This window comes from Condylura cristata, unplaced genomic scaffold, assembly GCF_000260355.1.
Source record: "Condylura cristata isolate star-nosed mole 26May11 unplaced genomic scaffold, ConCri1.0 scaffold00051, whole genome shotgun sequence".
NCBI lineage: Eukaryota > Metazoa > Chordata > Mammalia > Eulipotyphla > Talpidae > Condylura > Condylura cristata.
This window is the reverse complement of record NW_004567152.1, coordinates 1,677,729-1,683,523: the sequence shown is the minus strand read 5'-3', so window position 1 is coordinate 1,683,523 and position 5,795 is coordinate 1,677,729. Positions and strand designations below refer to the sequence as shown.

The following is a 5,795-nucleotide window of genomic DNA, read 5'->3' as shown; positions in this document are numbered from 1 at the left end:
GGCATGAGGAAGACACGGGAGTCAGAGTTGGGAGCAAGTCTTCCTGCTCATTCCCTCAGCAGGTCTTTATTTATACAGTGTAGCAAGTAGTTAATTGCAATAATGCATAGGGTAAGTTAATGACAGATCGACATAAAACGTTCTCAAAGACAAGGGGAACAAAGCATTTTTCTCTTAACATTTTATGGTACACTATCATTTTTTGTGATAATGTCATTTGTACAGATGTTCAGTTATCACCCAAAGGAAGAGGGGTCTAGGAAGGGATGAGCTCGTTAGCAAAAGGTTATTAGGGGTCTTAGGGAAGTAATAAATTGTGTTAGCAGAGTTATCAGTGGTTGTCTAAAGAAAAGCTGGTGACTAATTTAAGGCTAGCAGAGAGTAGCTAGTGCTTATTTTAAAAAGGAGTAAATTAAGGGAAAGTTGTACAGTTGTGCATTAGGCAACACCTGTGTAATCAAGGTTAAAATTGTCCTTGAATCTTTATGCTCTGGAGTCTTATCTGAGGTTTGCTTTTTATTTTAAAGAAAAGAAGAAAGCTTCCCAGGAGTTTTTATGCCTTACTTCTCTGGGGGGCTTGCCTTTTGTCTCAGGAGAGACAGAGGAATTTCCCGGCCTGGGGCAGCTTGGCTGGGCTAGGCAGCCACTTTATGAAGCTAAGATAATCCAGTTGTAAACTGATGGTTGCTCAGAATATTTTGATATTATGATTATACAAAAAAAGAGAGGTTATAACATAAGTTAGCAATGGAAATTCTGATTTTTCAGAGCTTTTCCCAATCTATCCAGAATTTGTCAGTCGATAGAAGTTGCATAGCTTGTATCATTAGGGGTTTCATTACTAGGAACCCAGTGCATATCCAGGCTCTCCCACCACTTTTGCTCACCCTCCCTATTCCCACAGCACAGACTCAGGTCATAGACTCCATAGTCCATGGGGCCTCACCATAGTGTCAGAGAGCCCTTAGAGCTACATGAGATCACCTACCTAGACGAGAGGGTCATTTTACTTGAAGGCTGGGTTACAAATGACTGAGTCATTAAAGCTTGTTTTTATAGCAATAAATTACAGCAATAAAAGATATACAGATCAAAAAAAAAGAAACAATATTTATAAATGAAAGAATAGCATGTAATGAACATCCAAAAGGAAGCTACTAAAAATAAAAATGGGCCTCACTGATGGCCTATGGGGTTAAGTCTCAGTGCTATCACTGCTGTGGCCTGAGTTCAATTCCTGCTAATCCATCTGGCACAGAGGACCTCTCATCTCACTGCTGTTCCCTTCAGCAGTGTATTTCAGTAACCTGCCTGTTATGCTGCCCACTTTTGTCTCTGATGAGTACTCTCACCCCCTGCACCTCTGGCCTGGACCCCAGTTCTTATATGCATAAATAAATAAAATAAATCTTAAAAAAAAAAGAAGAAAAATGGCCCTCCCTGGTGGCGCAGCAGGTTAAAGCACTGCACTAAGAAGTTTAAGTCACTTCCGCATGAGTTCGAGCTCCACCTGCCCCGGAGGTGACCACATGGTGAGGGAGACTTCTTCTGACCCGCCCGCTGCTCCCCTCAGCAGTGTACTTCGTCGATCTGCCTGTTCTGCTCCCCACTCTGTCTCTGGTGAATCCTCTCACCCTCCGCATCTCTGGCCTGTACCCCAGCTCTGTATGAATAAATAAATAAATCTTAAAAAAAAAAAGAAGAAAAATGTATAATGCCTAAAGACTCAAAAACTATAGAGCAGTGCTGAGAAAAATCAAGTACACCTGAAAAAGAGATATGCCCTGTTTGTTGACTTAAGATTCAACACTGTTAGGATGATACTTCATCCCAAATGACCAAAAGAATCAACAAGCCTCAATCAAACATCCCAGCATGTTTTTGTTTTCAAGATGTATTTATTTATGTATACAGAACTGGGGTACAGGCCAGAGGTACAGGGGGTGAGAGTATTCACTAGAGACAGAGTTGGGAGCAGAACAGGCAGATGTACTGAAATACACTGCTGAGGGTAGCAGTGGGAGGGTCAGGATAGGTCTACTGCACCATGTGGGTCAGCTCCCTGTCCAGGGATCAAACTTGTGCTACAATGACTGCGATAAGCTTCATAGTGCTGTGCTTTAACCCACTGCGCCACCAGGGAGGGCCTTGTTGTTTTTTGTTTTTTTTTAAATAAATAATTCAATAGAAATTAACAAGCTGACTCTAAAATGTATACGCACACATAAAAGAACTAAGATGTCTAAAGCAGTCCTGAGAAAGAACAAAGTTGGAAGACTTACTCTACCTGATTCAAGACTTACTATTGATAAAAAGCTGCAGTAATTAAGAGTGTGGTTGTTGGCATCAAGACATACAAGCAGATCAATGGGACCATTGCATTTAGAATAAACCCAAGTAATGCAACAGGTAAAAGAAAACCCATCTAATAAATGATCTGGAACAACTGGAAATATGGTGGAGGGTAAGGATATGAATTGCAACCCCTACCTGGCACCATATATAAAAATTACAAAAGTTTGAGGTAAATCATAGAGTCAAACACAAAACCCCAAATCAGGAGGTTTCTAGAAGCAAACAGAAAATATCTGTATGGTCTTGGGATAAAGTAGGCTCACATTTTATGGCTAAGATGCAAAAGGAACACAACATAAAAGAAAAAGTAGATTAAAAGATTGTTAAAATAAAATATTCTGATTTTTTCATTAGGATATCATTAGGAAAATAGGAAGGCAATATATTTATCCATACAACTCAAATCCAGACTCTATAAGAAATATATAAATCAGCCCTCCCTGGTGGCGCAACAGGTTAGGACACAGCACTGCAAGCTGGCCACAAATGCTTCAGTGAGAGTTCGATCCCTGCCCCAGAGGTGAGCCACATGGCATGGCAGACCTCTCCTGAGGTCTGTTCCCTTCAGCAGTGTACTTCATCAGTCGGCCTGTTCTGCTCCCCACTCTGTCTCATCACCCCTCCACCTCTGGCTTGTACCCCAGTTCTGTATGAATAAATAAATCTTAATAGATAGATAGATACATACATACATACATAGATATAGATATATATCAATAATAAAAAAGTGAGTGGAACTTCAAGCAATAGTATCTGGGCTTACTTCCTATCTATAACAACCAAAAATCCAGACAAAATATATTAAATAATGGATTTCTAGATACTGAGCCTCAGAATACAAAGGGCAGTGACCTCTGCGAGACAGGAAAGAAATGAGGTGGGACCCGGGATTAGAAATCTAGGATGCTGCATGGGGAGGGGGTCTAGGCAAAGTCAAAGAGATTTCCTAGCTGATGAAGTGAGCTGAGAGTCTGAGGAGACCAGGCAGCAAGAGTTCATGTGTCAGAGACAAAGGAACACAGTCACAGAGAACCTAGATATCTTTTTGGTCATATGTGTGAGGAGACCACCCATGGCTGGGAAGAACCAAACAGAATGATCAGGGAAGACGCGCTCACAAAGGGTGATCAGTGCTTGTTCCCAGGAGCCACCTGGTAGAATCTCAACAGTCAGGGGCACTCGGAAGAATAGACAGAAAGATCTTGCCTGGGGGCCTACCTGGGGCACAAGGGTTTGCTAAAGTGCAGTGCTATGAAGCTATCCACAGCCACTGCATCTTAAGTCCAATCCCCAGCCAGGCAGTTAACCCACATGGCTTAGCAGGCCTCCCCTGTCTTTTCCGTTGCTCCCCTCAGCAGGGTATTTCAGTCAAACTGCCTGTTCTGCTCCCCACTCTGTCTCTCATGAAACCTCTCTCTCACACACACACCCATCACACACACCTCTGACCTGTACCCTAGTTCTTGTACGCATATAAGAAATATATCTTTTTAAAAAAATCTTGCATAAGTAGTGGAAAATAATCACCCAAAGGCTGGTTACAACTTCTGGACTGCCTACCTAAATAAGGCCTGAAAAGATAAAACTGATTCTGATTAAGTTAACTGTGTCCCAGAATAACGCTTAAGACAATTTATAAGTATAGTAAAATATTCAGCCCCAAACAAGATGGAAATCCATAAATATTTGGCACCCAATCAAAAAGTTACCATGCAAGTGAAGAAGCAGGGAAACACAGCCCTGTATTCACTGAAAGGAGTTCAATCAATCCATTAAAACTGATCTGTGGCCCTCCCTGGTGGCGCAGCGGGTTAAAGTACAGCACTAAGAAGCTTAAGTCACTTCTGCATGAGTTAAATCCCCACCTGCCCCAGAGGTGACCACATGGCGAGCCAGACCTCTCCTGCCCTGCCCGCTGTTCCCCTCAGCAGTGTACTTCGTCAGTCTGCCTGTTCTGCTCCCCACTCTGTCTCTGGTGAATCCTCCCACCGTCTGCATCTCTGGCCTGTACCCCAGTTCTGTATGAATAAATGAATAAATCTTTAAAAAAAAAATCAAACTGATCTGTAACTGCTGGGCCCTCCTTGGTGGCGCCATGGGTTAAAGCATAGCATGAGTTCGATCCCCAGCAGGGGAGTTCGATCCCTGGCAGGGGAGGTGACCCACAAGGCATTAAAGACCTATCCTTACCTGCCTGCTGCTCCCCTCAGCAGTGTGTTTCAGTGGATATGCCCGTTCTGCTCCTTACTCTGTCTTCAGTGAATCTCTCACCCCCATCCCCACCCCTGTGCCTCTGGTTCTTGTATGCATAAATAAATAAATACTTTTTAAAGAAAACTGATCTGCAACTGTTGCAGATGTCAGAATTTGCAGACAAGGTCAGTAAAGCAGTTATTACAACTGTTAATAGGGACAAGGATGATATAAAAATGAAATTTCTAGATATAAGTCACATTATGAAGATGAAAAAGATTCAGATGGGATTAAAAGCAAGTTAAGGGGCCCTCCCTGGTGGTGCAGCGGGTTGGAGCGCTGCATTTTCAAAGTTAAGCCGAGTTGTGGTGGCTTCACTGTGAGTTCGAGCCCCACCCTGGAGGTGATCCACATGGCAAGGCAGATCTTTCCTGCTCATTGCTCCCCTCAGTAGCGTACTTGTTGACCTGCCTATTCTGCTCACCACTGTTTCTGGTGAATCCTCTTGCCGCCCCTGCACCTCTGGCTGTATTTCATTTCTGTATGCATAAACAAATAAATCTTTTTAAAAAAGCAATTAGGGCTTCCTTGATGGTGCAATGGGTTAAAGCACAGCACTATGAAACTATCACAGCTACTGCAACATAAGTTCAATCCCCAGCCAGGGAGGTGACCCAAATGGTGTGTCAGATCTCTCCTGACCCAACTACTGCTCCCTCAGCAGTGTGTTTCAGTAGATCTGCCTGTTCTGTTCCCCACTCTGTTTCTGGTGAATCCTCTCACCCCCTCACCTCTGGCCTGTACCCCAGTTCTGTACATATAAATAAATAAATCTTAAAAAAAAAAAAAATGCAGGGCTCTCCCTGGTGGCACAACGGGTTAGGATGCACCACTGCAAGCTAGCCACAGCTGATTCAGTGTGAGTTTGCTTCCCGGCCCCAGAGGTGACCCACATGGTACAACAGACCTCTCGTGTCTCACCTGCTGCTCCCCTCAGCAGTGTACTTTATACATCTGCCTGTTCTAGTCCTCACCCTGTCTCTGGTGGATCCTTTCACTGCCCCTGCGTCTCTGGCTTGTACCCCAGTTTTGTATGCATGAATAAATAAATCTTTTTTTTAATCTTTTTTTTTTTTAAAGATATATTTATTTACACACACAGAACTGGGGTACAAGCCAGAGATGCGGTGGGTGAGATGATTCACCAGAGACAGAGCAGGGAATACACTGCTGAGGGGAGCAGCGGG

General features: G+C 43.3%; 1 protein-coding gene across 4 annotated transcripts in view; it reads right to left on the bottom strand.

Annotated features, from left to right (window-relative positions):
• The window catches only part of TANGO2 (transport and golgi organization 2 homolog (Drosophila)), a 37,710-nt gene that overhangs the window by 13,447 nt on the left and 18,468 nt on the right, over positions 1-5,795 (bottom strand). The window lies entirely within an intron of this gene.